We start from the raw sequence: 13,246 nt of genomic DNA on the forward strand, positions 1-13,246 counted from the left end.
TTCTTGATAAAAAAATCAATCCCCAAGGGGCAGCACAGTCCAGGACAGGGGTGACCCCCCAGACCAGGGAACACTTCGGCCAGTGATTGCCCCAGTGGAGCTGGGTGCAGGAGGCAGGCACCAGGCCAGCATCAGGTAGTGCCTTATAACTGGCAGGGGGTGGTGGTGCCATGTTGGATAGTAGTTAATAATAGTTATAGTACTCTTAAGCACTTACTATGTGCCAATCACTATTCTAAGCACTGGGGTAGCTGTAAGTTAATCAGATTGTAATAATAATAATAACGTTGATAGCATTTATTAAGTGCTTACCATTTATTCGTTCATTCAATCATATTTATTGAGTGCTTACTGTGTGCAGAGCACTGTACTAAGTGCTTGGGAAGTACAAGTTGGAAACATATAGAGACGGGCCCTACCCAACAAGGGGCTCACAGTCTAGAAGGGGGAGACAGACAATAAAACAAAACGTGGACAGGTGTCAAGTCATCAGAACAAACAGAATTAAAGCTAAATGCACATCATTAACAAAACAAATAAAATAGTAGATATGTACAAGTAAAATAAATAGAGTAATACATCTGTGCAAACATACATACAGGTGCTGTGGGGAGAAGAAGGAGGTAGGGCAGGGGGGATGGGGAAGAGGAGAGGAAAAATTCACTGAGTCATATTTATTGAGTGCTTACTGTGTGCAAAGAACTGTAGTAAGCGCTTGGGAGAGTACAATACAACAATAACTAGACATTCCCTGCCCACAAGTTCACAGCCCAGCGGAGGAGACAGACATTAATATACATAAAGTGCAATGACTCCAAATTTAATTTACCCAGGAGTTGTCTAGCAGGGTCCCTATCTATTCCCTAGATGTACTAGAAAAAACATGTGTAGAAAAGTTGCTCTAAAGAATCGATTTTACCACATGCAAAGCACTGTTCTAAACTTACAAGGTGATCAGGTTGTCCCACAGGGTACTCACAGTCTTAATCCCCTTTTTAGAGATGAGGTAACTGAGGCCCAGAGAAGTTAAGTGACTTGCCCAAAGTCACACAGCTGACAATTGGTGGAGCTGGGATTTGAACCCATGACCTCTGACTCCAAAGCCCATGCTTTTTCCACTGAGCCACACTGCTTCTCAATTTTATTGTACACAGTCCCTGTCCCACATGGGGCTCACACTCTTATCCTCATTTTACAGATCTCAGAGAACTTAAGTGACTTGCCCAAGGTCACACTTCAGACATGTGGCAGAGGCAGGATTAGAACCCAGGTCCTCCTGACTCCCAAACCCATGTTCTATCCATCAAGCCATGCTGCTTCTCCTCACCTTTGCCTTAGGATAGGACTCCCAGACAAATTAGTAACTCAAATAAGTGTGAACTGAACCCCTGTCATGGGACCCTCCCCTTGACAGTTGAAGGATGGGCTGTAGAGGAGGAGGCCCTACATTTTGCCCCTCTAATGCCAACCTTGTATGTACACCAGGTCTGTTGAGAGTCCTTATCTCTCTAGTGTCTAGGCCTATTTTGGCTAGAGAAGGCTGCCTGATGTTACCATGAATAAGGGGAAGAATTGATCGGTATCTGGTGGTCCCAATGCTGGATAAATGAATTCCTCTCCCCAGTTGCGCTGTACCTCATACTGTTCTATCCGGGAGCAGGAGGAGGATAAATAATTTAGTGAACCCAAAGCTCTCCCTTCTCTTTGTGAAAAAGTTATTCTGTTTAGAAATTCATCTTGACCAAACAGTGTTCTGCACACAGTAAGCATTCAGTAAGTACCATCAGTCGATTGATTAAGCGTAAGGCCAATAGCCCATCAGCAGTGTCGTTTCTTTAAAGTCAGTAGTCTATCTCCAACGGTGGCAACAGGATGCTTGGAACCATGTAATATTTACATTCTTGGTTTCCCCAAACTTTCCCTCTACTAACTCATTTGGACTGCTTGCCCCCAAGTTTATCCAAACTCTTCTGGAACCTATTGCTATTTCATCATGAAGCACTATTTTTTTCCTCCCATCCTTGTATCTCATGTCTCCTTCAGTTCCGTTTTTCTCTTATCATTTGTGTCAAGATGTAGCAATATAAACCTATTGAGTTTACTAAGAAACCTACTTTTGAAATTTTAACTTAATTTTAGGAAAAATCTGAGAAAGACAGACACTGGCTGGCTAGTTCTTGATAGATGGACCAAAGGACCTAACACACTAATATCCTAGATCAGCAAAAAAATGCCCTCTATTTTTAAAAGGGATTCACTCTTCCACAAATTGGCATCCTTAAAACCAACCTAAAAATGATATGAAGATACCACTGCGTCCTTTGGAGAATGATGCAAATGGTGAACCGGAATGAAATTCATCACTAGTTGCAGTCAAGATGGAAAATGAGTATCAAGGTGAATGGCTAAGGCCCTCTGTTCTCTTTGAATTGTAGATAATACTAATTTTCATGTCAAGGTCATGGAGAGCAGAGTGGGTTTGACTTAAATGCGAGAACATTTTCCCTCTAATCTACCCAAAGTTAGTTGACTTATGAGAAAACCTAGTGCCCTTTTAGCAAGGACCACTACTTTGCCACCTTAGTCAAAAAGTACACGAAAGGGTTTTTATATATTAGGGAAGCAAATGAGACTGTGAATTTCAGCTAAATAAACTGAAGGAAACTCTTCTTCAAATAGTAGGGGGTGAACATAGAGAATTTGTTACCTTAGGAAGTTGTGCAGGCAGTAAATATCAGAAGGTTCAAGTGAAGTTTGGCTGCCATCGCAGATGAAGATCCATAACTTTGAGGATCCACCCCTAATCTTGAGCATGGATGTCCATTAGGGCAACCACCATATTGTTCCAAGGACCCTCATATGGCCACTGTCAGATGGAATCCTAGGAATTCTCCAGTAATGGCATTGTGTGTGTCGTCTTCCTAGAAGAGCTCTTGGCCTAACTAGGGTTTTTCTCAAAGTCTGAAAGCAGTTTGCCAAAAGGAACTCACATACCTCTTCAGCTTGCAAACACGTTTTTTTTTCTTATTCATTCATTCAATCATATTTATTAAGCACTTACTGTGTGCAGAGCATTTCACTAACCTGTCCTTCTGGGTACAAACTCCATTGATGACTTGGGTTTATCATCATCATCATCATCAATCGTATTTATTGAGCGCTTACTATGTGCAGAGCACTGTACTAAGCGCTTGGGAAGTACAAATTGGCAACACATAGAGACAGTCCCTACCCAACAGTGGGCTCACAGTCTAAAAGGGGGAGACAGAGAACAAAACCAAACATACCAACAAAATAAAATAAATAGGATAGATATGTACAAGTAAAATAAATAAATAAATAAATAGAGTAATAAATATGTACAACCATATATACATATATGCAGGTGCTGTGGGGAAGGGAAGAAGGTAAGATGGGGGGATGGAGAGGGGGACGAGGGGGAGAGGAAGGAAGGGGCTCAGTCTGGGAAGGCCTCCTGGAGGAGGTGAGCTCTCAGCAGGGTTTGTCTTATCTTATGCTGTTGAGTCATCTCCAATCCATAGCGAAGCAATGGACCCATCTGTCCCAGAATGCCCCACCTCCATCTGCAATCATTCGGGAGTGTATTCAAAGAATTTTCTTGGTAAAAATACAGAAGTGGTTTACCATTGCCTCCGTTCATGCCGTAAACTTCAGTCTCCACCCTTGATTCTCTCCCCTGCCGCTGCTGCCCAGCACAGGTTAGTTTTGATTTGCAGCAGATTGCCTTTCACTTGCTAGCCACTGCCCAAGCTAGGAAAGGAATGGGTTTGCCTCTGCTTGACTCTCCCTCCCATAGCTGAGACTCATAGAGTCCTGGAAACTCTCCAGGTCCGACCATGAGAGTGGGACTTGGGTTTAGTGGTTGGTCAGGGTTGTAACCTTTCCCTACCGCAGTTATTTTACCCATGGAGTAGGTCCCTAATAACTGTACACACCATAATTTATTGAGGTCCTGGGAGGATAGATTTGTAAATGGCATCAAATGTAAAAGGGAGTCATTCATAAATATTATTGTGTTTTTGTATTTCTACTAGCATTACTTTGGCAGAAAGCCTGAGCCAAATGTTTTGAAAAAGAATCCTCACTGAAGGTCATCAGATAGAGGCTTTTCTTCAGGAAGCAGTAGAATAGAACAGAGAAGCAGCATGGCTCAGCGGAAAGAGCACGGGCTTTGGAGTCAGAGGTCATGGGTTCAAATCCAGGCTCCGCCACATGTCAGCTGTGTGACTTTGGGCAAGTCACTTAACTTCTCTGTGTCTCAATTACCTCATCTGTAAAATGGGGATTAAGACTGTGAGCCCCCCCGTGGGACAACATGATCAGCTTGTAACCTCCCCAGTGCTTAGAACAGTGCTTTGCACATAGTAAGCGCTTAATAAATGCCATTAAAAAAAATAGGGCCAGGATTAATGGCACTTCTGCTAGCAACCAGGTAAATCAGTTATCAAGTTTGGTATTCTTGAGGTTCAGGCTGTCCCCAAGTTCAAACTAATACAGGAAAACACCTCATTATGCTGGGCTCCACTTCATTTCCTGAATCCATAGCACCAAACAACTAGCTGTGGCACCTCTCAGGATTTTATTCTTTTCATTCTTCAGATTCCTACGATCGGGACCACACAGGTGATTGGTTAATAATCAGTTAATAAGCTGATGAGGGTAGATAATGGAAGATATTAAATAATATGGTTAGAGAATATGATAAGAAATAAGATGTCAGATCCCTCCTTTCTTTGAAAATTGCCTGAGTGTAGGAAAGAAAAACAGAAGTGCTTATCACCGTTCTCGGAGTTTATTGCTGGTTTCCGAAGTATTTTGTGTGCTGAGCTTACCTGCCTCTTTATTTTTCATCATCATCTTGTCAAAGTAGCCATCAAACACAAAGAGAATGTAGCCAGAGAGAATAAAACTGAGTGTGGTCATGAAAGATACTCCCATTATCGTGGGCTTCATCTCCCATCCTGCTGTAGGTCTAAAAATGATTGATAATAACCCCATGGTAAGATACAATTTGCTTATGATTTTACAGTTGCATTTGTGGCATTGATCTACAGTTTAATGAGATAATGCTTGTGTGCCTTCCTTCTAATTTGTGAAAGGCTATGTACCAATTGTACCTGTAAAGTCATACAAAATGAATACCTACTTGAATACTGATTTCCCATAGATATTTTCAGCTGTTCTGGCCCATCTCTATTGAAAAAAAAACAACAGACTTAATTGTGTGGGCACTGATGAGATTTGGCTTCAGTGAGTAGGGCGTTTAGTGTCATTTGGGGGTACATGACAACACCCAATTTTCATGACCAGATTTGTAAATGTGAAATGCAGACTTGTGAAGCATGAAATACCAAAGGCTGATTCTTTGCTGCTACGTAGATTTTAGGGATGTTGATAAAACAAACAGGTATAGGTTACGTTATGCTGGTGCAAAACTTAGGCTCAGAAGCAGAAGAATGTGGTTATTCTGAAATGCCTTATGGTTTCTGCCTTGCTTATGTAGTTTGAGAAACGAAGTATATGTTAGACTAGAGAAGTACATTAGTGAAATCTTGTTTCTCACTAACTGATATCATACATGGCCATCCCCGTAGTAGTTTCCAAGAATTCACTGGAAAAACATTTGAGTTTGGAGATTTATAAATTTGGTCTCTGGTACATCTAAACAGGGAATTCGGCAAGTGAAGAAGAAGATGATGATGATGATGATGTGGATAATGGATGAAAAAGGCATTTGCTATTTTGTTTTTGTTCCTAATTTCCTAGTGCGGTACATCTATATCCATTGCAGATAACCTGTTGTACTGCAACATTCCAGTCATGATGAGTCTTAGAGCATTTCATCCATGGTGAAAAAGGACCTGACACATATCATGACTGAAATGCTTTAGTACAACAGCCCATCTGCAGAAGATATAGATACACTGAACTAGGCCTAACTAGAGTACAAAGCTATTTGGTTCTGATATAACTTCCCTGAAGAGGTTGCCCAATAAATAATAATACCCAAAAGGTTTACCGCAATTTAAAAATTGAACTCTGAATTATGTACTTTTTCAGAGGTAATACTCAGAACACGCATTAGAAATGTTATTCCAAATATGGGTTCTTGTAATACTTCATTATAATTTTATTGTAAGAAGAAAAATGTAAGATTTGTCATTATTAAGAGAAATAGTAGGGTAGTTTGTAGATTTCAAAGGTGATTAGCATTTAGATTGACGAAATCAGTGTGAAACTTGCTATAGGAAAGCAGGGTAAATGTTGAAGATAGAGTTCAAGAAGTTGTAAATGGCACAGGGAAGTTAGACACCTGCTATAAAATTAGGCTTAAAAATGATTGCATTCCACTATACACCATTAGCTGCAAGGGAAAAATGAAAAGAAAAACATAACAAATTAAGAATGTAGTGAATAAGAAATATTGGTGTGACTGTGGGTAAGTTACTTCTCTGCACTTCGGTTTTCTCATCTGTAAAATGGGGATTAAATCAATCAATTAATCAATCTCATTTATTGAGTGCTTACTAGGTGCAGAGCAATCTTACTCCCTCCCACTTAGACTGTGAACCCCAAGTGAAACAGGGATTGTGTCCAACCTGATTATCCTTCATCTACCCCAGGACTTAGTACAGTATTGGGACCCACTAACTGTTTAACAAATACCATAGAACATATTTGAAAACTAGACCTTCATGAAGATTCATTTAATTGTTAAAGCAGAGAAAAAGCCTGATTTTTTTAAGATTGCAGTTGGATCTTGACAAACTGCATGAATGTATACATGAAAGGAGAAAATTTTCATTTGCTAGAAAAGATGGGGATCCACCAGAGGTAAAATGATTTTTCTGTAGAGGCTCCTTTAGAGTTATGGGAGGATGAGGAAAGATGCTGAAGCTACCAAAAACACCATTTGGAAGTTATTTTTAAACAGTCATGCTCTTTAGGTTTATCCCCTAAACCTATGGAAACAGCTCTCATTCTTGAATATGATGAAGTCCACAGTGAACGATTACTGTACTTTCCTACATCCTTCGATAGGAAACTGAAAATGAAAGCTTGCGTCAGTCTTCTGGAAGCATGGATGTGTGGTGTCTAGCCAGTTCCCAACAAAATGTGTTCTTTCATTCTTGTAAGAGAAATAATTTTTTTCTGACTGAAGTGTGAGCTCTATGTCCCCTTTCTCTAGTCATATGCTGGAAATTCCACTCTGTATTCTGTTCCTTTGCTTGTGAGGCATTCATGCACCATAGCGATGGTCAACTCTGAGGTTATGCCCATAACCACAATTGAGGTATGGTCTTTTCTTTGTCTTTTATAGATTTACCCATGATGTTCTCTAGAGTCTTTTACAATTCTAAAACTATGGAAATAATAAATGCACATGACTAAACAAGCAAATCTTTTTTATGGGTTTTTTTTTGAAGCTAAAAGTAGCTCTATTTATACAGAATTCTTCTTCATAACAATAATAATAATCATGAAAATGATGATAATAATAATAAAAATAGTAACAATGACAGCAGTATTGAAACACTTACTAAGTGCTAAACACTCTACTAAGCCCTAGTGTAGCTACAAGATAATCAAATCCAACAGGTCCTGGGCTCACAAATGTAAATGGGAGGGAGAACAGGTATTGGTTTCCCATATTACAGATCAGGAAACTGAGGCACAGAGAAGTTAAGTGACTTTCACAAGACACATAGAAGACACATGATAAGGTTAGCATTAGAATTTAGGCCCTCTGATTCCCCAGTCCATGCCTGCCTGCCTTTTCTAAATCACACTACACTGGCACGTGGTCTTTGCCTGGAGTGAATAAATTATTGAAGTTAGCCATTTCACAAACTGTTGCACTTCTGTCCCCATTACTGGTTGGTTGCACCTACTGCCCAGGGGAACACGATTAGGAAGAACAAGAGAGAGAGAGTGAATCATCAATTCTTTTGTACAGATTTTAATTCCTGGAGTTTTTGTGTCTGGACCCAAGACTTGTCAGTCAATTACAACAGGAAGCATCATAATTGTTCATTTATTTATTTATTGAGGGCCCAATGGGTGCAGTGCTTGGGAAATTCATAACAAAGTAGCAGCTCATCCCCTGGACAAAAGAGCTTATACTTTAGTGGGGGGAACAGAAATAAAAATGTTTACAAACAGAATAATCAAAATGAATAATGTACATTTGAATAAAGGTACATACATAAGTGACGAGGCTGGGTATTAAAAAGTACGTAAGTGCCATAGGTGACTGATGCATTGATATAACAGGATGTTGTGCTCCACATTTATTGGTGAAGCCATGTTGAAGGTGGTGGGCTTTCAAAAGGGATTTGGATGTTGATGTGTGGGCTGTTGGATTTGTAATAAGTTGGCAAAAGGATAGTCAGGAGAATTGAGAGCAAGATAGAGTGAAGTCAGATTGTAAACTTCTTGTAGAGGTAATGTCTACCAACTTGTATTTTACTCTCCCAAGACCTTAGTACCATGCTCTGCACACAGTAATCACTCAGTAAATACCATTGGTTGATTTGTTTAGGGGGAATAAAAAGAGTGGTTTCAGGGGGTGGGTAGCAGCTAAATAATAATAATAATAATAATAATGGCATTTGTTAAGTGCTTACGATGTGCCAGGCACTGAACTAAGCAATGGGGTGGATAAAAGCAAATCAGCCTGGACAGAATCCATATAATAATAATAATAATAACATTTATTAAGCACTTACTATGTGCAAAGCACTGTTCTAAGCACTGGGGAGGTTACAAGGTGATCAGGTTGTCCCACATGGGGCTCACAGTCTTCATCCTCATTTTACAGATGAGGCAACTGAGGCACAGGGAAGTTAAGTGACTTGCCCAAAGTCACACAGCTGACAATTGGCAGAACCGGGATTTGAACCCATGACCTCTGACTCCAAAGCCTGGGCTCTTTTCCACTGAGCCACGCTGCTTCGTATCCATAATCCACATGGGGCTCAAAGTCTTAATTCCCATTTTACAGATGAGGTAACTGAGGAACAGGGTAGTTAAGTGACATGCTCAAGGTCACACAGCAGACAAGTGACAGAGCCGGAGTTAAAACCCGTGACCATCTGACTCCCCAGGACTGAGCTCTATCTACTATGCCATGCTGCTTCCCCAGCTAAATAAAAGAGATAAATACATAAGGTAGGATGAGTTGGTGGAAACCAACTATGAGGAGCTTTGCTTAGTGCCGGAAGTCAATGAGAGATTTTGAGGAGCAGAGAGATGTGTGTGTTGAGCACTGTTTTAAGAAGAGGTTATGTAGGTTGGAGATGGGAGAGGCAGGAGGCAGGGAGACTAGTGAGGAGCCTAGTCTAGCTCTGACCAGAGCTTGTATCGGAGTGGTTGCTTTTCAGATGGAGAAGGGGCAGATCTGGGTGGTGTTATGAGGGCAGAACTCCAGAATTTGTGAGAAGATAGGATATGACTTTTGAAAGACAGTGAGGAATATATATAGACTGCAAACTTCTTGTGGGTCAGGGATCATGTCTTTTGTACTGTACTCTCCAAAGCACTTAGTACAGTGCTCAACACACAATAAGCCCTCAAAAAATCACTCAACTTCTCTGTGCCTAGTTACTCCATCTGTAAAATGGGGATTAGGACAGTGATCCCCACATGGGACAACCTGATTACCTTGTATCTATCCCAGTGCTTAGCACAGTGCATGGCATATAGTAAGCACTTAACAAATACCATAATTACTATTGTTAAATACCACCGATAAGCTGAAATCAAGGATGACACTTAGGTTAATGCTATGAACCATGCTTCCAATTACATCCAGGTTCTGACTCCCCCTCAGTAAAGAGATCATCATCATCATCATCAAAATCAGTGGTATTGGCTGAGTCCTCACTATGGGCAGAGCACTGTACTAAGAGCTTGGGAGAGCACTATATCATTTATTGATATACATAAAGTGCTATGGGGTTGAGGGTGGGGGATTTTCAGGTGCCAAAAGGTCACAGATCCTGTGCAGCCCATCCTTTGGATTAATCATGCTCTGAGAATAATGTCAATGAATGGTGATGTTGAAACAGGAGACTGAGCCTGGTGGTAATTTTCCATGATTATCTGGGCTCTAATCAACTTTCATTTCAGCTCTTTATCCAGGAGATAATGCTTATTTTATTACTTCCTCTTCATCTTCAACTTAGTACCATTGTGGGATGTTTAACCCCATGGCCACAATATTTTACTGCTACGGGTTTGTAGAATACGTTTCCTTACTCTGAGATGTCTACTTTTTACACAATTTTAAAGTATTTCTCCACCTGGTACGCTGTCCCACTAGAGAATTGTGCTTCTCATAGGTGAGGTTTACTGCTGTTTGAGAAATCCAGGCACAGTTTCTCTATCTAATGCAGGAATATGGTAAGCCTCCAGTGTTATTCTCAATCAAATCAAATCAAAGATAAAGCACTTTATGAATATTAATCCTACTATTCTCTTTTGAACCCTCTTTCAATAGTAACAGCTAAGAGGCAGGTTTCACATCTAGTTTAGTGAAGACTTTTCTCCCTCTTTAATTTAGCATATAGAGCATAAGTACTGGAGTTTGAATAATTATTCTGCCTGGTTGCTTTGCAAGAGCATGGGCTTGGGAGTCAGAGGTCATGGGTTCTAATCCCAGCTCCACCAGTTATCAGCTGTGTGACTTTGGGCAAGTCACTTAACTTCTCTGTGCCTCAGTTACCTCATCTGTAAAATGGGGATTAAGACTGTGAGCCTCACGTGGGACAACCTGATCACCTTGTATTCCCCCCTGGAGCTTAGAACAGTGCTTTAATAATAATAGTAATGATGGCATTTGTTAAGCGCTTACTATGTGCAAAGCACTGTTCTAAGCACTGGGGGGATGCAAGGTGATCAGGTTGTCCCACGTGGGGCTCACAGTCTTAATTCCCATTTGACAGATGAGGCAACTGAGGCCCAGAAAAGTTAAGTGACTTGCCCAAGTTCACACAGCAGATATGTGGCAGAGCTGGGATTAGAACCCATGACCTCTGACTCCCAAGCCCGAGCTCTATCCACTGAGCCATGCTGCTTCTCACATAATAATTGCTTAACAAATACCATCATTATTATTATTATAATCATCCAAAGCCTTACATTATTGTTAGATTTATTAGTAGAAACTATGGGAAGCAACATGACTGAATAGAGAGATTATGGGACTAGAAATCAGAAAAATCCAAATTCTAAGATCAGTTCTACACAACTGGCCTTACTGTGGGACCAAAGTCAAGTTGCTTAACCTCTCTATTTCTCGGTTTCTTCATCGGCAAAATGGGAGTAGGTGTCCTATTCTCTCTTACTCTTAGACTGGGAACCTTGTGGGGCAATGACTGGGTCTAATCGGATTCTCTTTCCCCTCTCAGGGTCGCACCTGGAGAGTTTCCAGTACTCTACCAGTCGCGACTATGTGAGGGAGAGTCAAGCAGAGGCATACCCAGTCCATTCTTAGCTTGGGCAGTGGCTAGCGAATGGCAGGCAATCTGCTACAAGCCTAAACTCACCTGTGCTGGGCAGAAGTGGCATGGGAGAGAGTTGAGGGCAGAGACTCAATTTTACTGTGTGGAAGGGGGTAATGGTAAACCACTTCTGTACTGTTACAAAGAAAAGTCTATGGATACACTATCCAAACAATTATAGATGGAGGTGGGGCATTCTGGGAGAGATGTGTCAATGGTGTTGCTATGGGTCAGAGACGACGGCATAAGACAGGACAAGACCCGATTTTTGGGATATTGCTAAGAGTAAGCCCAGCATAAGCACTTAATAAATACCGTAATTGGTTAATTGTGGGAACTACCCAATTTATTAGCTGTGAAAACAGAATTATAGCCTGTTCCTGCAGATCTCAGCAGAGCAGTTTTAACCACTTCGTCCATGAGTGTAGGACTTGATTGGCTCAACTTCATTAAGAACAGGACAAGGAGCTACATTAAGGATCCCAACTTGGGCCTTCCCCAAATGCCACATTCAGAGACAGGAAGTAAGAAGGTCTCAGGGTGTTCCGAGTGGGATAATGTGGTTTCCTAAATGGTTTTAAGGCAGTTTCCAGGTAAAAGGTGACAGGTAGAGCAACATAAAACAACTAATGGTCAGTTATTGGCCGGTCAGGAAATTAAAGTTTGCTCATCAAAGAACTCAGCTGCCAACAAGGCAAAGAAACCTGATGGTCAGCACATCACCAGAACATTCTTTATTAGCCTCTACCTTTAGTCCGGACAAATGGAGACTCCAACCAGATCAGAAGCCTCCAGTTGAGAGGAAGGAGAGGCTTCAGCCTGGACCAGCGGTCTCTATATTCATGGACAAAACCTCCCCCAGACCACTGCCCCCACTCAAATGAATAGAAGGCTGTCTGCCTCTTCTATTCAAATGTTTGAGGATCTGAACCCCATCTGAATTGGAGTTTGGATCCCCAAATTGGAGAAACAGCTTTGCCTAGTGGAATGAGTCCTGGCCTTGGAGTTAGAGGACCTGAGTTCTAGTTCTGGCTCCGCCACTTGCCTGCTGTGTGACCTTGACTGAGTAACTTCACTTCTCTGAGTCTCACTTCCCTCATCTTCAAAATGGGAATTCAGTCATTCATTCATTCAATCGTATTTATTGAGCACTTACTGTGTGCAGACCACTGTACTAAGCGCTTGGGAAGTGCAAGTTGGCGACATATCAATCCCTGTGCTCCCTCCTGCTTAGACTGTAAGCACCAGTTAGAATCCAAGTATCTTGTATCTATCCTAGCACTTAGTACAGTGCTTGGCACATAGTAAGTAATACATATCATAGTTACTATTATCATTATTAGTGCCACCTGAGTGAACCAGTACTTCGTCTTTTATCAGTCTTCTCTGTTTCAGTGGAAAAGACTTTAACCAGCATGACACAGATAGAAACAGTGTGACCTAGTGGATAGAGCACGAGCCTGAGAGTCAGAAGGTCATTGGTTCTAATCCTGGCTCCGTCGCTTGTCTGCAGTGTGACTTTGGGCAAGTCACTTCACTTCGCTGGATCTCAGTTACCCCATCTGTAAAATGGAGATTGAAACTGTGAGCCTCATATGGGACAGGGACTGTGTCCAACCCAATTTGCTTGTATCCACCCCAGCACTTACTACAGTGCTTGGTGCATAGAAAGGGCTTAACAAATACCATCATTATCAACCAGATCACTTTCCACCCAAATG

The 13,246-nt window shown here is 41.3% G+C and overlaps 1 protein-coding gene and 1 non-coding gene across 2 annotated transcripts in view; both read left to right on the forward strand.

Annotated features, from left to right (window-relative positions):
- Window positions 1-13,246, forward strand: part of THEMIS (thymocyte selection associated) — a 173,259-nt gene that overhangs the window by 119,053 nt on the left and 40,960 nt on the right. The gene's annotated exons all lie outside the window — the stretch shown is intronic.
- Window positions 11,423-11,560, forward strand: LOC119924313. The gene has a single exon (XR_005449102.1). It is a non-coding gene; the product is annotated as a small nucleolar RNA SNORA7 (small nucleolar RNA).

Source organism: Tachyglossus aculeatus, chromosome 2 (genome assembly GCF_015852505.1).
Source record: "Tachyglossus aculeatus isolate mTacAcu1 chromosome 2, mTacAcu1.pri, whole genome shotgun sequence".
Taxonomy (NCBI): Eukaryota; Metazoa; Chordata; class Mammalia; order Monotremata; family Tachyglossidae; genus Tachyglossus; species Tachyglossus aculeatus.